We start from the raw sequence: 26,014 nt of genomic DNA, 5'->3' as shown, positions 1-26,014 counted from the left end.
ATTATTATTAAAACAGACCAAAATGTAAGTCCTTTTTCACAATAAATCTTGACATCTGCAGTCTCCTTGGTGAATTCATGAGAGAAGCTCGTTCACAAACCTCCACGGGCTTGATGCATACGCAGAGCGCTGTACACAAACCACACAGTGTTGCCAGGTTTGCGGTTTTCATGCCCAGTTGAACTATTTTGAAAATTTCATTGCAGAAGTCAGTCAGTCATACAAGTTTGAGACCGCATTAGGGTGAGTTAATGATGACAGAATGTTCAATTTTGGGTGAACTATCCTTTTAACTTACATGCTCACCATGATTGAAGATAGCTGTGCGACGATTCTATAAAATTTCTCCCTCTTGTGCTCCACTGAAAAAATGACAGCATACATATTTGGAACAAAATAAAGTAAAAAAATGACAGAAGTTTCATTTATGGATGAACTATCCCTTTCAAACGCACAAAGTGAGGACTGGTTCTGTGATGTTGGCAGGTGCTGATGGATGTCTATGTAAAGGGCAGCGCTCTGTGGATGCTTGCCTCAACAGACTGCAGACTAAACAGAGCTTCCTCGCTGGACAGCAGGGTTCATTCCAGGCTGAGGACTCTTCAGGACACCCTCCTCAAAGCCTGTGCTGAGAGCCTCACATAAAAACTTAGTTCTGGGTGCTCCGGCAAAACTATTTATTAGGACAAGGAAACTTAGCGTGGCTCAGTTACGTACTCAAATGCTGGGTGGGACAAAATGGCATTTATAAGAGAAGCCCAGCTGCCAATTTTATTTCAAAAGCTGTGGGTGTTCTCTTTAAACACGAAAGGGGCCCGAACTTGTCTGAGCAATAATGTAGTGAGCCAAATAAAAGGAATATATATATATATATATATATATATATATATATATATATATATATATATATATATATACAGACTTTGTCAGTTCGAACCAGTCTGGCCATTCTCTGTTGACCTCTCTCATCGACAAGGCATTTCCGTCCACAGAACTGCCACTCACTGGATGTTTTTTTTGTTTTTGGCACCATTCGGAATAAATTCTAGAGACTGTTGTGCATGAAAATCCCAGGAGATCAGCAGTTACAGAAATAATCACACCAGCCCGTCTAGCACCAACAATCATGCCATGGTCCAAATCACTGAGATAAAAAAATGTCTCCATTCTGATGGTTGATGTGAACATTATCTGAAGCTCCTGACCCATATCTGCATGATTTTATGCACTGCACTGCTGCCACACGATTGGCTGGTTAGATAATCGCATGGATGATTGTTGGTGCCAGATGTGCTGGTGTGATTATTTCTGTAACTGCTGATCTCCTGGGATTTTCACACACAACAGTCTCTAGAATTTACTCCGAATGGTGCCAAAAACAAAAAAACAGTGAGCAGCAGTTCTGTGGATGGAAATGCCTTTGTAGAGCCGAGGAGGGCGGGGCTGGGCTGGAATGAGACACACCCGGTCCCCAATCAGCCTGATGGGGCGCGCGAGGGATAAAGGCGGCCGGGGATGACAGTTCGAGAGAGAGAGAATTACAGACAGCTGTGCTGTGTTTTTAGTTGTGTTTTTGGTTAATAAATTATTATTTAAGTTGTCAAGCCGGTTCTCGCCTCCTCCTTTCCACTGAACCCCCTTACACTGGTGCCGAAACCCGGGAAGGAGGAGGGATTCCCATCGCAGGGTCCTCGACACTGCCGTCCACCCAGGGGAGCGCCACTGCCGTCCGACGGGGGACGGAGTAGCCCGACCACCCGGACGCGGGGAATGGCCGCCGTCCGCGAGGCGAGTGGGGACGGGACTTCCCGACCGCCTGGAGCGAGGGAGCCGCTGCCGGGGGCGGAGGAGTGCCCTGCCGTCCCCCGGGAACGCGGAGGGGTCGAGAGAGGACCGCCGTCCGCGGGGGGAGGAGGGAAGCGACTCCCCGACCGCCTGGAGTGGTAGGGCCGCTGCCAGGGGCGGAGGAGAGTCCCCACGGGACGCCGGGAATGCGGAGGGGCGTTCTGTCCGCTGGGGGTCGGAGGTCTGACTCCGGTCCGCCCGGGGAGGAGCGGCTGCAGTCCGCCTGAGAGGGTGGAGTAGTGATCGAGGACCACGCGACGGCGCATCAGAGAACTGGTGAGTTTCTTTTTCTCTCTCTCCTCTCTCTCTCTCTGTCACTCCGTGTTGGCCTTTCCCTTGCCATTTTGTGTTGTTTTTCCCCTCCTGTCTCCTCCCAGTTCGAGGAAGGCGGGGAGGACCCGCCGGCAGTCGGGGCTTAAGGCACGCCCCCCCCGGAGAGGAAGGGTGGGGGGGGGGATGTACGTCATGCCGGGGGCTCCCCGGCCTGAGGCAACGCCGGGAGGAGTGTAGAGCCGAGGAGGGAGGGGCTGGGCTGGAATGAGACACACCCGGTCCCCAATCAGCCTGATGGGGCGCGCGAGGGATAAAGGCGGCCGGGGACGACAGTTCGAGAGAGAGAGAATTACAGACAGCTGTGCTGTGTTTTTAGTTGTGTGTTTTTGGTTGTGTTTTTGGTTAATAAATTATTATTTAAGTTGTCAAGCCGGTTCTCGCCTCCTCCTTTCCACTGAACCCCCTTACAGCCTTGTTGATGAGAGAGGTCAACAGAGAATGGCCACACTGGTTCGAACTGACAAAGTCTACGGTAACTCAGATAACCGCTCTGTACAATTGTGGTGAGAAGACTATCATCACAGAATGCTATTCTGAGATGCAGGTTGGCGCTGTTTTGGCGGCACGAGCGGGACCTACACAATATTAGGCAGGTGGTTTTAATGTCGTGGCTGATCGGTGTATATAACTGTGTGTTTGGATGACATCAAAAGTGAATTGGAGACTGTACATTTTCAGGGTTGTGACTCCTGTCAGATTTGCAGGTGTATTTTGTGAGTGTTTGGACTCGGTGTCTTTGTTGTTTTACTGCAAAGCTCCGTCTAGCTAACACGCCATTTGTGTGCACTCACTGTCCTCCCACACACTGACAAGACAGCATGCCTGAGTCTTTCTTACCACATGAATGCTCACATCTGTGTGTGTGAGTACTCACTGGCTCCCAAAGTGGGGCCTCGTGAATAGTTTAGTGTCTATGTACTATACTTTGTAGACTCTATCATCGGTAGTGTTTCTCAGTGGGTCAGTCTACCAGTATGACAATTTCCTCCTTGCCTTTTCGCTATCCCACTCTTTCTCAAGCATGAGATCATCCCTCAGAACTGGGTCATACTGAATTTATTGCCTTACTAGAAGACTCATATCAATATTTTCTTTCATTTGCAATGCCCTTAAATGCTGACTATTTAAAATAGCTGAATGATGTCAAATTTTACCATAAACTAAGTTGCCTCTGCACCTTAAAAGGATAGTTCACCCAAAAATGAAAGTTAAATCATCATTTACTCACACTCATGTTGATCCAAACATCTATTGAAAGATTTTAGGCAGAATGTTTGGCTAAAATATGGAACTACATGAGGGTGAAAAAAATAACAATTACAATTTTTGGGTGAACTATCCCTTTAACTACGAAAGAACCCCTATGTGTGTACAACATATCATAAATTGCTTTTATTAATTATATTTTCATTATATTTAATTGTTAATACTTATTAATTATATTTTATTAATGATCAATAGATTGTATGGTACCATATTTTTTAACAAACTCATTGTCTAAAATGTGTGAAATTAGACATAAATGTCCCACATTGTTTCTGAATGTGTGTGATGGTGTAAAAACACCAACAGTGAGGATAAGGTTACATGTTTAGCCTGCAAACATCCGTCATCAGCACATATTTCTACCACAAAATGTTTCTTTATATCTGATCAGGGCTCTGGGACTGAACACATGAATTGAAGAGTTGAGGACAGGGTGACAGGGTTCAGAGAATGCTGAAGTTTCCTTTTTTGATATGCACAGTAAACAAATTGTACGTCAGGTCTAATTCAGGTTCTCCAACACTTGGCTCGTATATATTTGTGTACAATATGTATTTATTATTTTTGTCAACATAAAAATGTGAAGGTGTTGCTCCCAGCTTTGGTAACATGGCTTATAGGTGGAAAACAACAGAGTTTTCTGACATGGTCTCTGATTGTGGTGCTGTATTTTGTGCATATTCCGTTAAGTATTCCCTTTGGGCATCAGTGATGGACAAAAAAAAAAAAGAAAGTAGAATCCTGAAACATCTGATGGGTTGACTTCCCTGAGTTGAACCTGTGACTAGAGACCAGACAAATCCGAATCCTGCAACAGAAAAGGACTAGAATCACTACAAAATGAAACCTGTGATTCATGGCTGTGATATAGTTCTGTTTGTCATGCACCAAAAATACTGTATCCTAATACTTTTTATATGCAGTAAAGTTACTAAATCATTATATAGCGATGGGAATATTAGTGCAGACCTTCTATTTTGTTCTGTCCGGACCCCTTGTTTTTATTCGGACAGGCATTTGAGGTATGCCTTTACAGAGAGATATATGCAAACAGGAGTAATCTCAAATGTAGATAATCTTCATTTGTACTCTTACAAATAAATGAAACACAATGGCAAAGGTTTCAAGCAGGAACTAAAGGGAGGTTTTATTTTGGTCTTGATGTTTGTAGGGGGGTTTGTGGACCAGACTCCTGTTCCTGCTGAACTGAGCCAGTGTTTCTACAGTACTGTAATCAGCTCAGTAGGCACGGGAGGCCAGGTCCATCTATCCGTTTCTCACACATACTTGCATGTGACTCGTATTTGGCATGGTGGACTTGATGGAAGGATCAGAGATGGTATAATATGCTTCACTGAAGGTGCTTAGCACTTAATTTCCCACAAAATATATCCTAATGACATTTTAAATACAGCCCATGCAACTAATTCCATTTTTACTAGTCTTGGATGGTAATGCATCTTTAAACAGCTTCTAAATATAGTCATTTATGGCCAGCTTCTCCGCAGATTCATATTTAACTTGTACATCTGACATGACTTAGAAGAATGCATGCTGGCAGAAACGGCCGCTGGCCGTCCGCTAACTCAATCTGCAGAGGTCCTTTTAAGCACACAGCTTCCTGTCTCTATTGCTGTCTTTCATATTTTACCCATGGAAGCTAAAAGTGGGACTGTTTTTACAGTAGAGAGATGCAGATGTTTTGGTCTGTGCGGCCGGGTCTTGCTTTGTTCCTCCTCCTGTCCACATTTCCAAGAATTTTTCTTGTTTTCATGTGGACATTGTTGCCCAGCAGACCATTAATAAAGTATGTACATGCTACTTTCGGAAATGTGGGCATTGTCCTTTGAGCTGTATGTTTTTGGACCTATAGTAAAAATTAAAAAACTAAATAAAAAAAAATTCATTGAGTTCAGGTAATTAGTGGCACTACATGACGTGGAGGAGGAGGATTATGACTCCTGGGCTCCTCATCTCACTGTGGGCTCCATTAGCGCAGTCTGTTTCTTTTCAGCCTTCATTACAGTCATCTCCACCATCTCAAAATTGCTCTTAATCTGTCACGCCAACCCAAGCACTCTCGGCAACAGTATGTTTTGCTTTTCACAAAAGGAATCTCACAATCAGTCCATTGTGAAGGCAACTGCATCATACAGCACTGCTAAGACATTTTACCCCACAAAGAATGTTTGCACAGTGATGTATGAATGCTCAGTCTGATTGGAGGGATTTGATAGAACCATATGTAGGAGAATGTTTTGATGAAGTAATTGGAAAATGTGCCCTTGGGACAGAAAATAATGGTATGAAAACAAGTGAGAAGGAAGCCCTGTTGTATTTTGCCTACAAATCTTTTTTATTACACCCCCACTGACTTTCTCTTTCTTTGGCTTCATTCACAAAGTCAGTATTCACTGTTTGTGAACAACCTTGTTTGGCACTCTAAAACAGGATTAAAACATTCTGCTGTTGTGTGAACCTTTAATGCTCTCTTCCATTTTTGTAACCTCTTTCATGTCAAAAGTGTTATTACACTTTTAGCACTTTGTATCTGCAGCAAGTTGTAGGAATGAGAAAAAAAGCACTTCCACCATCCCATGAGGACTCTCTTTCCACCTGTCATCCTCTCATCAGGTTCAGAACTTAGCCACTGTGAACAAAGAGTTCAATCACTGTTCACCAATCAGCTAAGCTCTGCACCTGCTTTGAGAGTCTCTCCTTAACATTTCATGAGCATGAGTGAGTGTGCATGCTCTTTCACCCACGCCGTACATCAGCAGGGAAGTGTTCCTCCTCTGCATTTCCTTGACATCCTTCTGGAGGCCCCGGAGAAAAGCCACGTCTTTTTATTTTAATTTTCTGGAGCTGCATTAGGATGGTGCCTCTGGTTGCCATAGTAGCCGTCCGAGCCGCAGTTGTGTGGTAATCCCTGGCAATGTGATTTTTATCTTTAGTCACAAATCAGCACGCCAGGAACCCACACAGCCAGCAACATGAAAGGCAAAACCTGTTGATCCTGTTGGTCTCCTGCGATTGAGCACACTTGGCTGGTCTGGGGATGTCCCTCATTATCCCCACCAAGACGTATTTCACAGGCCTCCAAACTCAACCAGCTCCAACCCTCCCTTTGCTCTTATGAGGAGACGTTCAAATTTCATGCCTGACACATTTCTCAGAAGTTCTCTTACAGTTCTTTGTGGGGTATTTTTACTGTTTCTGAACTGCACTGATTGTAACCGGTAGACAGAGTATAACCGAAAGGCATGAACTATGGCTGCGTTTTAACATCTAAGTATAAGGATTATTTCAGGGGAACATTCTGAGTTTGAAAATTTACCCAAGGCTCAACAATGAGGATTTGTCAGCTGGCCTGGTTGAGCCAATAGTTCAGATTTGTACTTGCCCTGCCAATATTTTCACTGGTCCCATCACAAAAAATTATACATTTTTATTTTTAGCATTGTATTTTTATGTCTGTCAGAAATATTTTTAATTAAGAGTAAGGTTTTCATTACAAATGTTTTTTTTATTTTTTTTTATTTATTTATTTTGATATTTTATTAGCAATAAGTCACAAGAGGCTGTGGTAAAATAACTGTAATGCATGGACTGGGGTTTTTACTTGCTTTTATTAAATGAAGGCAACGGAACGGACTTGAGATTTTACATGCTTTTATTAAACAACAGCAACAGAACGGACTCAAGTTTTTATATGCTTTTGTAAAATGACAGCAACAGAACAGACTCAAGTTTTTACTTGCTTATTTTAAACGGTGCGACAGAACAGGCTCAAGTTTTAACTCACTTTGTTAAAACGACTGCAGCAGAACAGACTCAAGATTTTTATTTAATTTTATAATATGACGGCAACAGAACACACTCAAGTATTTACTTACTTTTATAAATGACAGCAACAGAACATATTCAATTTGTCCTTGCATTTATAAAATAAAAGCAAAAGAACGGATTCAAGTTTTCACCAACTTTTATAAAGCGATGTCAAAAGAACAGACTCAAGTTTTTATTCGCTTTTTTAAAATGATAGCAACAGAACAGACTCATGTTTTCACTCGATTTTATGAAACACTGGCAACAGCCTCCTGTTTTCACTCAGTTTTAAAGACGACAGCAACAGAGCGGACTCAAGTTTTACTTGCTTTCATAAAATGACGGCAACAGAATGGAGTAAAGTTTTTACTCGCTTTTATAAAATTACAACATCAGAACAGACTCAAGGTTTTGGTCGCTTTTACTTTTTTACTTCAAGATCAAACCTAAGATGTACAACATGGCATTTGCCCAATGGGGCAGTTGACAGTACCGTTTTCTTACTCTAGCTAAGGGCCTGAGGACCATCATTGTTGAGTCCTGCTCACTCCAAAAACATCTGTCTGGATTCTTGATTTTTTTCCATTAGCTTTCCAACACAGCTAAAAAAGAAAAACAGCCACTGCCTGAAAAGCATAACGCCCATTATTCTTGTTTAATAGCTTTTCGTGACCTACTGCTTGGCATACTTCAGGACAATAGGTGTAATCTGCTATCATCAGAATTTACCTCTCACATTTCAGGGCACGTCCAAGTGAGGCAGACGCCCAGTGTGTACTGAAGAATTATTGACAATGTCTAGACGCTGACCTCTAAAGGCAAACAGGCTCTCTGAGAATGAAAATTCTGCATTAGCACGGCACAAATCGCAGGATGATAATTTCGCCCGGCGTGATTCATCTGAGTCAAGTGACATAAGCCACCAGTCTCCACCAAGTCCCCAAACAAATAAAACTGTCTTGTCGGTGGATTAAAAGCAACACAGACTCACCAAAAAAACATTAGAGGGAGACAGCTAATGGATTTATCTCACTGCCAAACAGCACCCATAAGTCGTCTTTCCCAGAGGCTGACAAGTATTTAGCAGCCCTTCTGACTACGGTCTGTGTAACGTGCTGCTCTGTTAAACAGGATAATATCTTCACATGAATACATGGTGAGATAGGTGGCTTCAAAGGGAGACAATTAACCTTTCTTCCGCTCATCTCTACCAACATTTATCTGTCCTCTACAGCTTTTAAGGAAGCAACAAATTACGAGCGTTTATGCGGACCCAGGGAATTCCTCCCTTGTGGATGATATGCTGGTGTGGATGCAAGAAATTCATCAAGTAAAATATAAAAGGATTGTTGTCGCATAACATGTCCACCAGCCATTTATAAACATCAAGAAGTTAGGTTAACATTTATATGAATGTATAACTGAACTATGAAGAATGCACTTGCTCATGACTTATACAGTACAAGAGAGCTGTTGGCACACGGAAACCCAGGTTCATATCCGGCTTCTGTCTGCTTACTGTCCTCTAAAAAAAAAAAAAAAAAAAAAAAAAAAACTACAATGAAAATGTATATGAATGTATAGGGTCACAATTTCTTTTTCACTACCTTTTTGCCTTAACAATTTTTTTTTTTTTTTATTGTTCTGCAGTACAATAAATACATTTTTAAAAATGTTAATATAGTCTCTCAATTAATATAGGCTCATAAAACTGCAAGCATATGTAAAAAGGGCAAAATGCTTATTAAAATAGTTTTAGATGGAGTCTAGCATGTCAAACCGCAAGACATGTCAACTTCCCAAAAGTATGTCAACTACCTAAAAGTGAGCAGCTGGACATATGGACACATCTCTCTTCTTAAGCCCTGTCTGGAAAAAAAAAAATTTGCTGACTCATTTCTTTTCTGGTGCTTCAGAATTGTTTGAGGAGCATTTTCAATAATCATCATAATACAAACAGGTCAAAAGTTTCCAAAAATAACCAAGAAATGGGACACACCATCACTCTCATGGGACACAACTGTTGACTGTGCATACTGAGAGAGCATAAGCTGATTTTGGAACATCCCTTGATTACCAAAAATCTTTTGCATCCTTGAACTACTGGCATTTTCATACTGTGTTGATTTATATTGGACTTCAAAATATATTAAGGTAATTTAACAAATGAAGTAACTGAAGCAATATGGAGAGTGATGATACTCATGGTGAACCTTACCTGACATGTCTGATTTCAGAGGATAATTTCCTCCACAATGCTGCATGCTGATTGGTCCATGTCGTTTTTAATGATGGACAGGCAATGACGTGCTAAAGCTTGCTGCCGAGCATCTTCATGGACCATCAGCTCACCATACAAATACACATCCATGGCCTGTCATACACAGACACATACACAATTTTTTTCAAATTTCACAAATGAAATAATACGTGTTGATACTCTAATCTAATTGGACAAGCCACATTCCAAGAGTGCTGATATATAGTATAACAGCACTGGCATGCTTCACTGTTTGTAACACCCTGCTAGTCAGCTTTGTTTGCAAATCCTGCTTTGGCTTCGTTTAGAACCATTTAATTAGCGGAGCAAAAGTATAGACCGAATAACTGTCCATAATGTGTCTAAAAATTAATTTGTGATAGAAAAATGTATGTTGTAAAAAAAAAAAAAAAGCAATATCACATAAACAAACATGTCGTACTGAATATCAGCAAATTTTTGATTACCTGCGGCCTCATGCCTAAGGCCGAATCACTGACACACTGCTATTCAGTAGCACTTTTGCTCATGTGATATTGTTTAATTAAAAAGTGTGTTTATGTGAAAGAAAACAACTGATGTACCTGGTCATGGATCAGAAAGAGCTCAACGCCTTGGTATGCAGCTGTGTGTTTATGCTTGACCACCAGTTCACACTAGCGATGCTTCACCTAATGAGAAAGAGACAGATAGAAAGTGATTAAACAAAAGCCCAGAGATCAAAGCAGCCAAACATCTCTATAATAACATTGACCTGCAGGAATCATACACACATGGGGAAATTGGGAAACTGCATGACTCTGTGGTTTTGTTATCAATGTATTTTTTATGTTGAGGCAAGCATGTGTCAGTGGAGGTGTGTGCTCTGTTAATTTGAGATGTTCTCCGTCTCTCTCACGTATAAATGGAGGCTGTGTTAGTGGAGCAGAGCGGGGAGATCACATACTGGCCATCTCTCCCTCTTGTTCTTATCCCTGTTCTTGTTCTCTGCTGTCATTCAAATGCTCCCTCACACTCCCTCACAACACCCTCTTCATCCAGCGCTGAGCTCTGCCCACAACCAGACCTCACACAAATCTACAACTTTAAGATCTCATTACTCTTTTGTCTTACTGTCTTGTTTTTATCAGATTCCGTTTAAATAAATCACAGCTTTTCTATAGTATAATGTATAATCTACTGTATAATTAGTGATGCTTGCTAAGGCAAGTATAACTATTACTACTGCTCATGATTACGGTAAGGGATTTGAAAAAGCTCCCAAGCCTAAGTATTAAACTTTGTATCTCACACCATTATGTACTACAGACATGAATGATACCTCAAATCTTGCAGCTTGTTAAGGAGAGGTTTGCTATTTACTTTTCTAAGTGATCAGGCAAGTTTTGCACTGCTAAGTCTTTTAAGCATTACAATAGTATTCTATTCTGGTCTGAATCCAATTTGAATACAGATTTGACTCGTTTTACTTACCTTTTAGATTTGACTAATTTTTACAGTTTTACATTTTTAACTTTTTGCCTCACATTCCTTGCCATGTTTCTACAAAAACAAATTGAAAGAGAACCACCACAAACTCCCTCTTTTCTGTAGCTTAAGGGGTTATTAGCCATATACTTCAAATATCTGCCACAAATAGGACACTTTTGGCATAATATTTCAATATACAATATTTTACATCTCATACACTATATAGTATGGATAGAACAACCAATGAACTGCTATGACTGACGCCCCACAGGTAAGATGGCGGTTCTAGAAAGAAACCCTCACTCTTTCTGAGAAATTTCTGAGAAACAAATGAAAATACAACTTTCAAGAGTATCGAAACAAGAAACAAATGCCACCAAAGATGAAACAACAAGAAGAAATGGAGGGAATCAAGAAATCCTTGAACTTTATGGCAGAGGAGATAAGTCGCCAAACAACAGACCAAACTTATGGAATGGATGAGGTGAAACTCCTTAAAACGCTTATCAAGGAAAAGGATAAGAAGATTGAAGACTTGGAGAAAATAATTGATGACATGGAACAATATACACAAATGGAAGACTTGATTATAACCGGACTGGAGATCAAGCATCAAACATATACCAGGGTGGCGTCAGTCACAAACAAAGGTGAGGATGTCCCAGCATATGAGTTACAAACACTGGAACAGTGTTGGAGGCAAAATATGACCATTGAAAGCAACAAAATTGCGGCTTGTCATACACTTCCCCAAAAGGACAGCAGAATAAAGCTGGCAATCATTGTTCGTTTTGTGAACTGAAAGAGCAAGTTTGAGCTATTAAGACTATTAAGATGCTGACAGGGACGGGAGTGTATCTGAATGAACATCTCACCAAAAAGAACGCTGACATTGCCAGGCAGGCACGCATTCTACGGAAGCAAAGCAAAATACAAGGCGCTTGGACAAGAAATTGCAAAAGCATGACTCGGCTGAATGGATCTCCCGAAACTGCAAAAGTGGTCGTGGTGAGAGAGCTAAAAGACCTAGATCCATACAGATGATAACATACAATTTTGCTCTGTCCCGTGGAACAGAAATCATCAATAGATAGTGACACTGATGAACATAACACAGCAGATATTGAAACAAAGTGTGCGTGAAATAAATGGCCAAGACAAAACTAATGTTTGTGGGGGAATATCTGAATAGACAATGACAGCTAAGAAGAGATCGGACAAGGGCTATTCCTTTCCTTTCAAAGATATGGAAGATGATGAATTTGGAGAAATAGGTTCATCAGACTGTGTGGATAACAAATTGCCTGGACATGAGAACTACGAAGAGCTGAACACTTGATCCTGAGAATCACTTCTACAATAACAACAACTGCAAATGTGAGTATTATAAAGATGAACAATTAAAAAATAATGTAATTATGGATGGTACATTGTAAATAATACACTTCAATAGTAGAAGTCTTTATAGCAGTTTTACAAAAATTAAGGACTATTTAAGACAATTCACTATGTTTAATTTAATTGCTATATCAGAAACTTGGCTCAGTAAAGAGAAGGGAGCTGATGTGGAACTTGAGGGCTATGAGCTATGTACAATCAATAGATCAAACAAAAAGGGAGGAGGAGTTGCCCTGTTTTTGAATAATGAACTTAACTGCAAAAAAGTAGAATGTCAAAAGCAATAGAAAATATCATGGAATGTGTTACTGAAGAAATAAATGTGGAGAAATCTAAGAATATAATAATGATACGTTGTGTATATAGGACTCCAGGATCCTGTCTTGACATATTCAATGATAAAATGGTTGATCCTTTATCTGCCTACTGTTCCTTAATAGTTCCATACATTACCTATTGTGTGGAGGTTTGAGGACATACATGCAAAACAATCACAAATCCAATTTTTATATTACAGAAAAGAGCAATACGTATTATAAATAGAGCTAACTATTATGAACCAACAAACAATTTATTTATAAACTCATATGCTCTCAAATTTGAGATTTGACGGAGTTCAAAACTGCACAAATAATGTATAAGTAAAAAATAAGATGCTTCCAGACTGTGTCCAGACTTTGTTTCAAATTAGAGTGAGTCAGTATGAACTAAGAGGATGTTTACAAAAACAAAGATTAGAACGAATGCAAAAAAAAAAAAAAACAAACAAAAAAAACATTTATATCAGTTAGAGTAAATATGTAAAATAGTTTTGAAAAAGAAATGAAAATGTGTCAAGAACTAAACAGATTTAAAAAAATATATATTTAAAATTAAGATGATTAACAAATATAAAACCAAGGTATGAACACTAGTGTGTATATTAATTTTTGTTTCGGGACTTTTGTGTATATAAAAATACATATTTTCAGTGCATAAATCTAAAGGGATCTGCACAAAATAATAAATGTAAAAAGGGTAGGTGTAATAAGCTAAGACTTCAGCCTACACCTTTTCGGTCAGTTGTATAAACTTATGATTATTTATTTATTTATTATTATGATTTATATTATTTATTTACATGTTTATTTTAGTTGTATGACCGCAATAAACTGGACTGTATGCAAATTGCTATTCCATTCTATTTTACTATTTTAATATATTCAACATATCACATACTATATAGGATGGATAGTCTACAAATTGCTATTCTATTCAATTCTAGTATACTATTTAAACATATTCAACATATCACATACTATATAGGATGGATAGTCTGCAAATTGCTATTTTAGTATACTATTTCAGCATATTTAGCATCTCACATATTATAGGATATAGATAGTATGCAAATTGCTATTCTTTTCAATTATACTATTTCAGCATATTCTACATCTCACATACTATAGGATAGATAGTATGCAAATTGCTTTTCTATTCTAGTATGCTACTTCAACATATTCAGCATCTCACATACTATATTGGATAGTACACAAATTGCTATTCTATTATATTCTAGTATGCTACTTCAACATATTCAACATCTTACATACTACATTGGATGAATAGTGTGCAATTTTTACTCTATATATTCTATTCAATTCTATTCTAGTATGCTATTTCGACATTTAAAATCTCATCCTATTTAGGATGGATAGTATGCAAATTGCTATTCTAGTATACTATTTCAGGATATTTAACATTTCACATACTATAGTATAGATAAAATGCAAATTGATATCCTATTCAATTTCAGCACATTCAACATCTCACATACTATATACTGTAGGATGGGAAGAATGCAAATTGCTATTCTATTCTGGTATGCCATATCAACATATTTACCATCTCACATACTATGCAGGATGGATAGTATGCAAATTGCTATTCTAATTTGGTATAATATTTCAACATATTTAATATCTCACATACTATATTGGATGGACAGTATGCAAATTACTATTTTAACTATTCTATTCTTATTTATTGTATATCTGAGGCCGTCTGATGTGAACCTACAGCAGACGATATGATGGTAATATGTATGTTCCTGTTGGTTTGAGGTTTTGTAGCCCACCTGCTCTGTGCTCATGTAAAGTAAGTCGATTGCTCAGCAACAGTCCATTAATACTACACATTCCTAACTAGAAGGCCTTTATCTGCCTGCTGGTATAAATATACATTTGCCTTAAGCATTTCAACCTGCCCATTCTCTCTCTCTCTCTCTCTCTCTCTCTGTCTGTCTGTCTCTGTCTGTCTGTCTCTGTCTCACTGTCACTACACACACACACACACACACACACACACACACACACACACACACACACACACACCCCTTATGCACTCCCTCTATTATTTAGCCCTTTCTTAAGTTATTCAATGGATAATTTTGTCAAATAAGTCATTCAAAGTGTTATGTATCAGAATAGTTGGAAAAAGTATGACAGTGATAAGACAGTAACTAAAATCTCTCTGTTTCTTCTCTTAATACCTCTCTTTCTTTCTCTCTCCTGCACGCAGTGGGGGTTAATTGAATTGGTGGGAGCTGGAGGGGCCTGAAGGTGGCAGGCAGTTTAATGATTAATGAAGTCAGATTGTGAGAGTGTGCATAAAAGTGTGTGAGAATGTTGGCTTTAAAACGAGGTGTGAAGTGACTCAGGAAAACAACAGGAAACAGCAGCACTGCAAAGAGCCTTCCGGTCACAAATCACCGTATATCGAAGCAACAGGTTTCAAATGTCATCGCGTGTTTACAAGCAATGGGTTTGTGCAGTTCTCTCTTGCTGACATCATTAACTCCCATCTGTCCTCGCCTGCCCGCAAACCCACAAACGTGTCAGACATTATATCACGCTTTTTCTTTTTTTTTCTTTTTTTTAAATCATATGCTTTTCATGCAAAAGTTGGCTCAGGTATGATTTTCATCTCCCCTGTTCAGTCAGTTTCATTTATACCACCAGGGCACCTTTGACATACTACAGTATGCCAGCATAGAGTGTTATGGTGTGAAATGCTCTAATTCTAATCTAACATAGCATGTAAGATTGATAGTAAGCAAATTGGTATCCTATTCTATTCTACTCAATTCTATTCTGACTGCCAATTTGCATACTGTTGCGCTTGCATATAAGCATCCTGCAAAATTCATGTCCTAAAAAATATTACATTTTTTTACTTAATTACTTTAAAAAGACTAAATTTTTAGATTCATTTATTTAAAAACTGTTGTGGTAGTTTTTGCCTCACATTCCCTCCCATTACTTACAACTAAAAAAAGATGAAAGAGAAACATTGCAAATTCCATTTCTGTAACAGAAGGGGTTGGAGGGTTAACACAAAAAGTAGTCATGGATGAAAATTACTTCTAAAATCCACCACATGTAGTATACCGTCCAGGCAACTTTGGCATATTACAGTATTTCAACATGTTGTGCTTTGGGACACACTGATCTTAGTCCAAGTCCACACTGATATTTTTTCAGCTGAAAACATTGAATTTGCTACATTTTAATTTTGCAGATTTCTTTTGCCAAAAACTGAAATTGAAAATGCGCTCTAGTACCGTATACTTTGGAAAACGATGCCGTTTGGAACATACATTTTATCAAAAACATATAAGTGTAGATGTGGCCTTGATCTCACATACTACTGTAGGATGAATAGTATGCAAATTGCTATTCTATTCAATTCTGTTCTGTTGTTTGCATTTGTATGTTAGCACCTAGCTTAATTCATAATATTTAAAATTCATTATTACTGTTAACTTTTAGGTTAAAAAATTGCAGTGTCAGATATTCTGTCATGCATGTTTTTAATCAACCGTTTTTTGGCCAAAAGTTGGCATAGGCTGTGGGCCGTTTCCACTGTTCAGTCAGCTAACTTCTATATCAGAAGATCTCATATATCAGTGGAGAGTTTGGGCCCGCATGGACCGATTAGGCTTGTAAAAAACACACAAACACACACAGCAAGAAAGAAACCCATTCCCACCAGGGTCCCAGAACTGCCGGAACCCAAGAAGCCACAGTGACGGCAGTGCAGGCCACATACTAGAGAAGACACAGCTCTAATTAGCAGGAGGGCAGATCCACCGCATACACACATGCAGTAACAGGTCTGGTGTGTATCTGTGTAAAGACACAAACAGAATGATTTCTTTAGCCAGGGGTGTGGTAACAGCTTATGATAACAGTGACTGCTCTGAATATCTGATCTCAACTCCCACAACAGGAAGATATTTTGTTTAGTCAGACAGTCTGACCTACATTAACCTAACCTCAGGACACTTGGAGAATTCAATAAACTTAAGATGCACATAGCAACAGGTATCTGACTCATTAAAACTGATGAGAAGACAGATACTGTGTAAGAGCTATGTGGTGAATGAGGGAATGAGAGAGAATGATAAAAGACAAAAGAGCTCAATTCATGTTCTGATGGCTAAAAGGTGAATTGTAGATTTTTGGATGTACAAATAATTTCTCCTGTCCCAACTTAAAGGAATGTTCTGGGGTCAATACAAGTTAAGCTTAATCAACAGCATTTGTGGCATAATACTGATTCTCACAAAAATTAATATTGTCTTGCCCCTCATTTTCTTTTTTTTTTAAAGCAAAAATCTGGATTACAGTGAGACACTTACAATGGAAGTGAAGGGGTGCCAATTTTTGAAAGTTAAAATACTCACTCTTTCAAAAGTATAGCCACAAGACGTAAACAATATGCATGTAAACATGATTTTAGTGTGATAAAATCACGTACTAACCCTTTCTGTGTTAAGTTATTGCCAATTTTACAACTTCGTTGCCATGACGATGTAATGTCATCAAACCCTATAATGACTGTAAATGAAGATTTAAACAAATGTACAGCTCAAATAATTCATGAGTTTTAACAGAAGAATTAATGAAAGTGCTTTTATAAAATTATAAGCTTCACATTTCTGCCTTTAAACCCTCCAAAAATTGTCCACATTCACTTTCATTGTAAGCACCTCACTGTAACCTCAATTTGTGATAAAAAAAAAAAAAAAAAAAAGAGGGATGAGTCGAAATACATTTTTGTGGTAATCAATATTATGCCACAAATGCTGTCAATTGAGCTTAATTGTACCGAGCCCAGAATATTCCTTTAATATGAAGAAACAACTGTGTTTTATGTCTAATGGTCTACATTTATGGTGGTCATTTTTAGAGCTCAACAACACCTGTCCCCATTTATTTCCCTTGCATGAAAAAGAGCAGCATCAACATTCTGCTAAAAATCTTTTTGTATTACATGGTAGATTGAAAGTCATGAGTAACCCCTGAGTAATGAGGGTGAGCTAATTATTTTAATTTTAAAAAATGTTCATATTTTGGTGACTGAGCTATTCCTTAAATATTTGGTCAGTATCTCACCATTCACCATTCGGTAACCCATGTGTGCCCGCAACAGCCATGTGCATCACTGATTACACGGCATCTGTGAGAGCATTTCTGTGTGAATGTTTGCAGTAATACATTTTGGAATGTCCTGTGTAATTACCGCATCTCTTGAGAGAGGGCGAGAGAGAGAGACGCAGGCAGGCACACTGCAGCTGTCCTGCCTCAGGGGTCTCCCCAGGAATGCAGCTCAACTCTGATCCCCTGTGCAGCTGCTGGTTCTGTACAGGGCACAAGGGAGGGCACGCCGACAAACACACACGTAATTTCAATTACGAAAATACTAGTAACCATGCATGCACAAGCACATTTTCTAACGGTCACATGCTAATATACTAGTATGTGCCATTTACAATTAGTAGGTCAAGTCTTGTTAGACACATGGTGGCTTTACGCACACACAGAGATTGATATAAAAAACAGAGCAGCCTTATATGGGCTTCCTGATTGTAGATAGTAAATGGCATGACTACAATTGCACCATCATAACCAGATGAAATCACCTCATTTATCATCAGTGACGACATATTTCATAATATGACAAGAGCGCCACCCTTTCAAATCCCTTAAATCTTGTTGATCTTGGCATGGGTCATGCCACCTTGGAGTAGTTACAGCAGCCCTTGTATGACCTGCTGCATATATGGACTATTAGTTTGATAGGTCTTTTTTGTGAATATCAGTTACATAAATTTGACTCTTCCCTCCTTTTCTTTAAAAAAAGCAAAAATTTAGGTTACAGTGAGGCACTAGCAATGGAAGTGAATAGGGCCAATATTTTGAAGGTTTAAATGCAGAAATGTGCAGCTTATATTGGTTTGATTATTGGTAAACAATTACATGGTTTGTTGCATTTTATTATTTGCATTTAGAATCGTTTTTTCCCTGCTGTCCTCAACCTTATCAGAACAGTCTTTGACAATTCTTTGGGGTCAATTAATTAGTTGTTGTCTTTTGCCATATTATTAATGCAGAAAACTGTGTATAAGTCATTTTGTTTCATCTAACAGAAAATGTTGAGATTGACTTCATTTTGTTCTTTCTCTTGTCTGCCAGGCAAAAAAGTGTGTTTCAATAGGAAAGTGTCTCGTTATCTGGCCTCTCACTGAGTAGTCCATATTGTAATTTATGTGTTTTTTCTCCTGTATTCACCTGGCTCTAGGAACACATATATTACAAACCATATCCAGAAAACTTCTGATGTGCCTTTCATCAATTTCTCTTTTCCTGGCTGGTCGTCTGTGTGAACTTTGTGGCCGGGCTTTGAGAGTAGCTGTGATACAATGCGTTCTGACAGATGGTACTCGCACACACACATGCGCACAAGTCCTCACATGAAACAGAATACCACAACCCTTAGCCCTTACTCTGCCTGTACTCGCACAACATACACAGTACACATTATGCGCCAAGGAGTGAGAGAGAGGTGCTATTCTCTCCTGATTGGCAGGCCTAATTTCACCAGTATCCATCGCAAATACTGTTCAAACACCTTAAATAACTCATATGCTGGGTTCTCAAGTAAGATATTGTGAAATAGAACGAGAGCTGTAATGATGGCATATTAACTAAACCTGCACAGTGACCTAAAATTGACCCTATAGTTAATCTACAGTTAATGCACTTTAGTTTTTCTGTTCTATTGTAATTTATCCAAATATGAACAAACTGTCTTTAAATGAAAAATAATAAATAAATTATTGGATTCAGCTGTTTTCTTTTTTACTGAAGCAATTAATGTTAAAAAAGACATGTTAAACTTAAGCAAATTCAACTGACCAACTAGATTTTTACATAATCTAAAGAACATATGAGGGGTGCTTGCCTGTGCAAAACTGCCACACTGATGGGTGTTGTGGGTGCTTGCCAGGGCATTGCTTGCTATGCAGTTGCTTAGCTGCTCTGACTGTTTTAGGGCAGTGTTTCTCAATCCTTTCCTAAAATAACACTAACACTACACATTTTGAATGTCTCTTTTATCTAACACGTTAAATTCTACAGATTAGGTGATTAGCAGAGCGCTGCATGATCTGAACTGAGTGTGTCAATTAAGAGAGACATCCAAAATGTGTAGTGTTATTAAGGAATGAATGCGTTCGACGCATGACCACTGCAGCTGCTTTGTGATACCCTTTTGATACATTCTTGGGGGGGGGGGGGGGGTGTTGATTGTGGTTGCCATGTTGAAGGGTCGTTCCAAACTGATGGGCTAATTAATAGCTGCTTTGAAAGGCCCTTCAAATGGCGGTTTCTGTAGGGTTCAATTGGTGGACACTTCGCTGCCAAGTGGACTGGAAACAGACTATACACCATAAATCTGCAGATTTGTTGTAAATTAAACCAGCTGCACCTCTAAACACAATCTGGTTCTATCAACAAAAAGTCTGTGGTTTATAAAGTCTTTTAATTATTATAGTGAGTTTTTTTATTTTTATTTTATTTTATCCCCTTTTCTCACAATTTGGAATGCCCAATTCCCACTACTTAGTAGGTCCTCGTGGTGGTGTGGTTACTCACCTAAATCTGGGTGGAGGAGGACAAGTCTCAGTTGCCTCTGCTTCTGAGACAGTCAATCCGTGCATCTTATCACGTCGCTTGCTGTGCATGACACCGCAGAGACTCACAGCATGGGAGGCTCATGCTACTCTCTGCGATCCATGCACAACTTACCACATGCCCCATTGAGAGTGAGAACCCCTAATCGCGACTACGAGGAGGTTACCCCATGTGACTCTACCCTTCCTAGCAACCGAGCCAATTTAGTTGCTTAGGAGACCTGGCTGGAGTCACTCAGCATGCCCTGGATTTGAACTTGCAACTCCAGGGGTGGTAGTCAGCATCAATGCTCGCTGAGCTACCCAGGCCCCATTATAGTGAATTTTTAAAACATTTAAACCCCTTTGGCTTAGATATATGATGCTAAATTGCGATCTGAATTACCGATATTTTTGAGCCCTACACTCTTCAACCCTCCGAAGCTCTCCCTTCGGAATGGAACATATTCATAGTCAATAGCCAGCGCATGCTCTGATGATGCGCACCGACGAGGACCGCGTCTGTGGGTTGAGAAAATCTGGGTCGCACAGACTGTGCTGATGACGAAATTTGCGTCATGCATACTGTGTGCGGAAAGATCAACAACGCGAACAACTGAGGCATACTCAGGCCTTTAGTGTTACTCTAGGAAATTATTAAGAAACACTAGCAAATTCTGGCTGGTTGCTAGGTGGTTGCTTACTGGCACATGGCTTGAGTCCCTAGTCTATGGGATTTTTCTGTCTGTTTTTTCATCCCCAGAGAAAATTGCTAGTTTGATCACTTAGAAAAGTAATAGCACATTTGCTGAGAAAGTAAGCTTAAGTTGATGTTTAATACAAGCTATCTGAAAAATAACACATATTAAGTATTTTCAACAGGCAATGTATTGGCCTAGCATTCACATCTGTTTGCATCAGTGTTAGGGGTTTGTTCAAATCCCTAACCCTAATTACGAGCAAATGTAATAGTGATTCTTGCCTTAGCAAACACCACTAATGATGAAATATCCATAGCAAAGCTGTGAATCATTTCTTGAATGAAAACAACACCCAGTCATGACCTGCACAGACTAAGCGGCACCAGCCACACCTCTCCACTTTATTATGATCTTAAAGCAATCTTCATGCCGAGCTAATAATTATGCACAGATAATAAAGATTTACTTCTATATTAAAACATGAAAATTATGTGTCAGCAGCAATCCTTGAGAGAAAAAGAAAGCTAAATGGCTATGTTTCTACAGGGTGGTAAAAAATGGCTTGCAGAATTAATTCTGTTTGGAAGAAAAGATGACCGTCAGGGCCTGGGAGCAGGAGGGGAGAAAAAGAATCGAGAGAACGGGTGGATGAAGGGAGGGGCGCGTGGTAGTAATAACCTGATTTATTTTTAGAGGGCCTTTTGTTTTTCCTTGAAGGTCTTGACGAAAACCTCCCTTTGGGCCCCGGTTTGAAACTAGCTGCGGTAGTCTGGGACTTACTGTGGTCACCGTTTCGTATTATCTTACATCTTCTGACCTGCCAAATAGTTCTTCATTTCAAAAGAACGTTGTGGTAGGTCAGCGCTGGCCTGCCAAATTTTGCTCCCAAACAGAAGCTGGCCTCTTCTGAATTGAGTAAAAATCACAAAGTGGCCTAATTGGCTGCCGGGACAGTAATTGAATAAGGAGGTAAATACCACAGAGGTTACTGTTTTGCTAATGCTGCCACTTAAAGAGCAAAACTCAGGACCTACAACCCCCAAAAGTCTTTGAAAGAAAAAAAACCTCTCCACAAAATCTGAGAGAAATCAGATATCTTCACTTGCGTGCTCCCGATACGACCAGGCGAGGGGACATTTGAGGGAATTCAAGTAGACATGATATTTTCGAAACCTCTCTATCTCAACAAAATGATGAGATTAGATGCAAGCAACTTATTCACTGGAGTAAAAACGTAAATGTCAGCAGTATCAGTGTTACAGTATACAAATTCAAGAACTAGAGCAACATAAAATGATAAGAATGGTAGATTGTTTGTTTTTTTCCCCAATTGTGAACATAAGAGGTGTAGGTGGAGACATGATAGAAGAGTTCAGCCTACCTCTAGTCAATATTTGAAAAGGTGTGAAGAGGAAACAGCAAAAGAAATGTGGGTATAAAAACACCTTAGGCAGAATTATTGTGAAATTCTGACAACAATCAATTGTGGAGAGTCCATTTATATCCAAAGGCTTAAGAAAATGGGCCAGCATTTAACTATGAACTACCAAGACACTAAGTAAGAGATAATATACAAATGTAATGTAATGTCAGTTGGTCATTATTGAAAAAAAAAAAAAAAACCTGAGAGTGATCGAAATGATTCATTTTGCAATGATAACTGGCTGACATTATCCTGCTTATTGAACGACTACATCCCAAATAAATAAATACAAATTATTTTTTTATTTTTTTTAGTTATGAAATTATTTTATGATACCTGAGACCACAGAGTGCTACTAGAGAAACTAAGAATGTCCACACTTAAGTTTTCAATTGAAAATGCATTGATTATACATTTATGCCTCTCGTCCATATTGGAACAGCATTTTCCTCCACCGAAAATTTTGACTTTTGAAAATGCTCTCTAGTACCTAGTACTTTGGAAAACAATGACGTTAGAAATTGAATAATAATAATAATTATTATTATTATTATTATTATTTTAGCAACATTCTCAATAGAGATAAATAACTAAATGATCAGCTCTACTGATGTTGGGAATGGGTTTGAAGGCAATGTTGGTAGTTAGTACAGTACTCTAAATGTAAATGCATGTGGGAAAAATGTGTTGGAGTGTAGGATACTGCACCTCAGCATCCTGGGCCTGTAGGTTATATGTGGTCTTCAGGAGTCTCAGAGTGGAGAGGCTCAGCTTTGGTTCCTCTAAAAGAAGCTCCAACAGCAGCACCAACTGCTCTGGACTCAACTGAAACAAAGTGGGGAACAAATTTTCAATATTTTTTTCAGCTACCATATCCTTTTACTTTAAACTGATTTACTAGTACGAACAGTGACAAATCACATATAATTTAGTCAGTTAATTTACATGTGCAGTTACAGTATAATCAAGCAACAGCAGGTTTTTGCGTAGTCAAGCTACAGTCTTCATCTGTTGTCAAGTAAACATAACACAATGTGTATTCGAATATTTGAAGGAATGACATCAAATGTGACGGATTAAATACACGTCATGCATCACCTCTGTCTTTCAGAGCATGCATACAATGGCAAGGGCAATTGTAGTTCGATTAACATATATACATGCTGGGCGAAGCCAAAATAAAATCGCATCTGTAAGTCCGACTTCGTAAAAATCGAAATGGTGCCATTTCAATCACACTAAAGCATTTACATGACATTTTAAAAATATGAATTACTGTTTTATACCGACAGCAATCAAATTTTTTAAGTGCATGTAAACATACTCAGTGTTAACAAATGGTTCCCCTGAAAGTTTACATCACAATTTAAATAAAAAGAGTTGATCTGAATCAAGTAGAAGAAGATTCTGAGGAAAGGCAGCTCAACATTATTTACAAGCTCCAAAGGCCATCAGAAATGATATCCATGAACCTTATGGGATTTTTAGAAGGCTAAATAAGACATCAATGCTCTCTTTGCAAAGTATCAGAGAGAAGAATAAAGCGGATTTTGAGTACCAGTTCTGAGTGGGAAGAGCATTCCAGTGATGTAGAATGAGAACCAGAAGAAATAACATATTGTGCATATTGAAATTTCCTCCCATAATAGAACTCCTCTGATAATCTTCAGAATAAGAGAAAAATCACATGTCTTGCCCTTCTCAAAAAAGCAAAGTCGGCATAATGGTTTCTAGAGTACAGGGAGCTATGGAGGGAAGGAATGCTTTGGGATTTAAGCAGTGGAAAGATGCTTTAATGCCTTAGTCTCATCTTGCAGTATGGAAATCAGGCCTAAACCAATTATCGCATGAAATGGCTATATTTAAAGGGGATTATGTTTCTTATTTAATTCTTACCCTGCTTACTCTTGTCTTAACCCATTTTACAGTGGCTCAAATGGAACATTCCAGACGTAAGGAGCTGTAAAGAGAAGCAAGTCACAACAATCACAAACGGGTACAAATGAAAAACCCTGTGTGCCTTACATTGCAAAAAGATTATCAAAAAATGGAGCTGCACTTTGAAAGCACAACAGAAGTTATGAGTCATCCTCATAACACATCTGGACAAACATTTACAAAGGCACAATGTGAGTCAGAGCGAAATCGGCAAGAATATCGACAGTGGCAATCACTGACCTGACAGCATGCTTATATTATATGGTGGTATGTGTGTATGGATGGAGACTAAGAAGGAAATTCTCCTGTTGCTTTCATATCCAGCTACTCAAGCTGGGCCATAACAGAAGGACAGAGGGGGGGAGAGAGAGAGAGAGAGAGAGAGAGAGAGAGAGAGAAAGGACTGCTGTGGGCATGTCATAGCAGCACAGAACTGTATGTGTGTCTGCCACAACATGAGAGACTGTGATCTGTCTTGAGTCTGTCTCCATAACAAAAACTGTGTCCAATTTGGCTATGCGCTTCCTAATTTCTATTACTTTTTTGTATGTTTCTGTACTGATAATCAATTACTTTAAATCAATAGTTTTACATTTTCTATCATTTTTTTATTTGATAAAATCATGGTACAAAGTAAAACATGGTTACTATATTAACAGCATTTTACTGCAGTAACACCCTGGTTAATTCTGGTTAATAAAATCTGTGTCTCAAACCACACACTATTCACTATGCACATGCAAAATATACTATGCACTCAGCAATGTAGTGTATGAATGTAGTGTAGTATTGTCCCAAATGGAACACTTAAATCTTTTTTACTACATGGAAGTGTTTGCCGTATAACAGCTGACGGAAGTGACACTTCAAAAGTACGTGATGTGTTGCCGTTAGCCAACCTCAGTTCAACACTTGTATCTTAAAAGGGGCTCTATTATGCTTTTTGAGATTTTACCTTTCATTTAGTGTGTAATTTAGCGGTTTATGCATGTAAAAGTCTGCAAAGTTACAAAGCACAAAGTCCATGCCAAAGGGAGTTACTCTCTCCCACAGAAAACACTGCTCCTGAACTGCCTGAAAGGCCTGGTTTGCAGTCCAGCCATTACTTCCGTAACATAGCTACGTCACTATGTAACATTTACATAATGTCCGCCTCAGGAATGCACTGCTCAGGAAGCCTCGGGAGCTGAAACTCAGGGCGTTACATTTCCGACACACACTCTAATCGGTTGACCAGTCACAACAGATTGGGCCAGCTAACCAATCAGAGCAGATGGGGCTTTTCAGAAAGGGAGGCTTTAAAGAGACCAGAGCTACAACAGAGCGTTTCAGACAGAGGGTGAAAAGAGGTGCTGCAGCAATGTACAGTATGAGAAAAATAATGTGTTTTTTTAACATTAAAGCATGTAAACCTATTCTAGTAGACCCCCAAAATAAAATTATGAACCTATAAATGAACATAATATGGGCTCGGAATGATGGTAAAGCATTCAACTGATTGGACTTACGGTTTTCTCAAAGCAGACAATCAAAAAATGAAAAAATCCTATAGACTT

At 39.0% G+C, this 26,014-nt stretch overlaps 1 pseudogene; it reads right to left on the bottom strand.

Annotated features, from left to right (window-relative positions):
• Positions 1 to 3,972: 3,972 nt before the first annotated feature.
• Positions 3,973 to 26,014, bottom strand: part of LOC127424343 (aminopeptidase O-like) — a 96,925-nt pseudogene continuing 74,883 nt past the window's right edge.

Source organism: Myxocyprinus asiaticus, chromosome 33, assembly GCF_019703515.2.
Source record: "Myxocyprinus asiaticus isolate MX2 ecotype Aquarium Trade chromosome 33, UBuf_Myxa_2, whole genome shotgun sequence".
Classification (NCBI taxonomy): Eukaryota; Metazoa; Chordata; class Actinopteri; order Cypriniformes; family Catostomidae; genus Myxocyprinus; species Myxocyprinus asiaticus.
The sequence above is the reverse complement of the archived record's forward strand: the minus strand, read 5'-3'. Positions and strand labels throughout refer to the sequence as shown.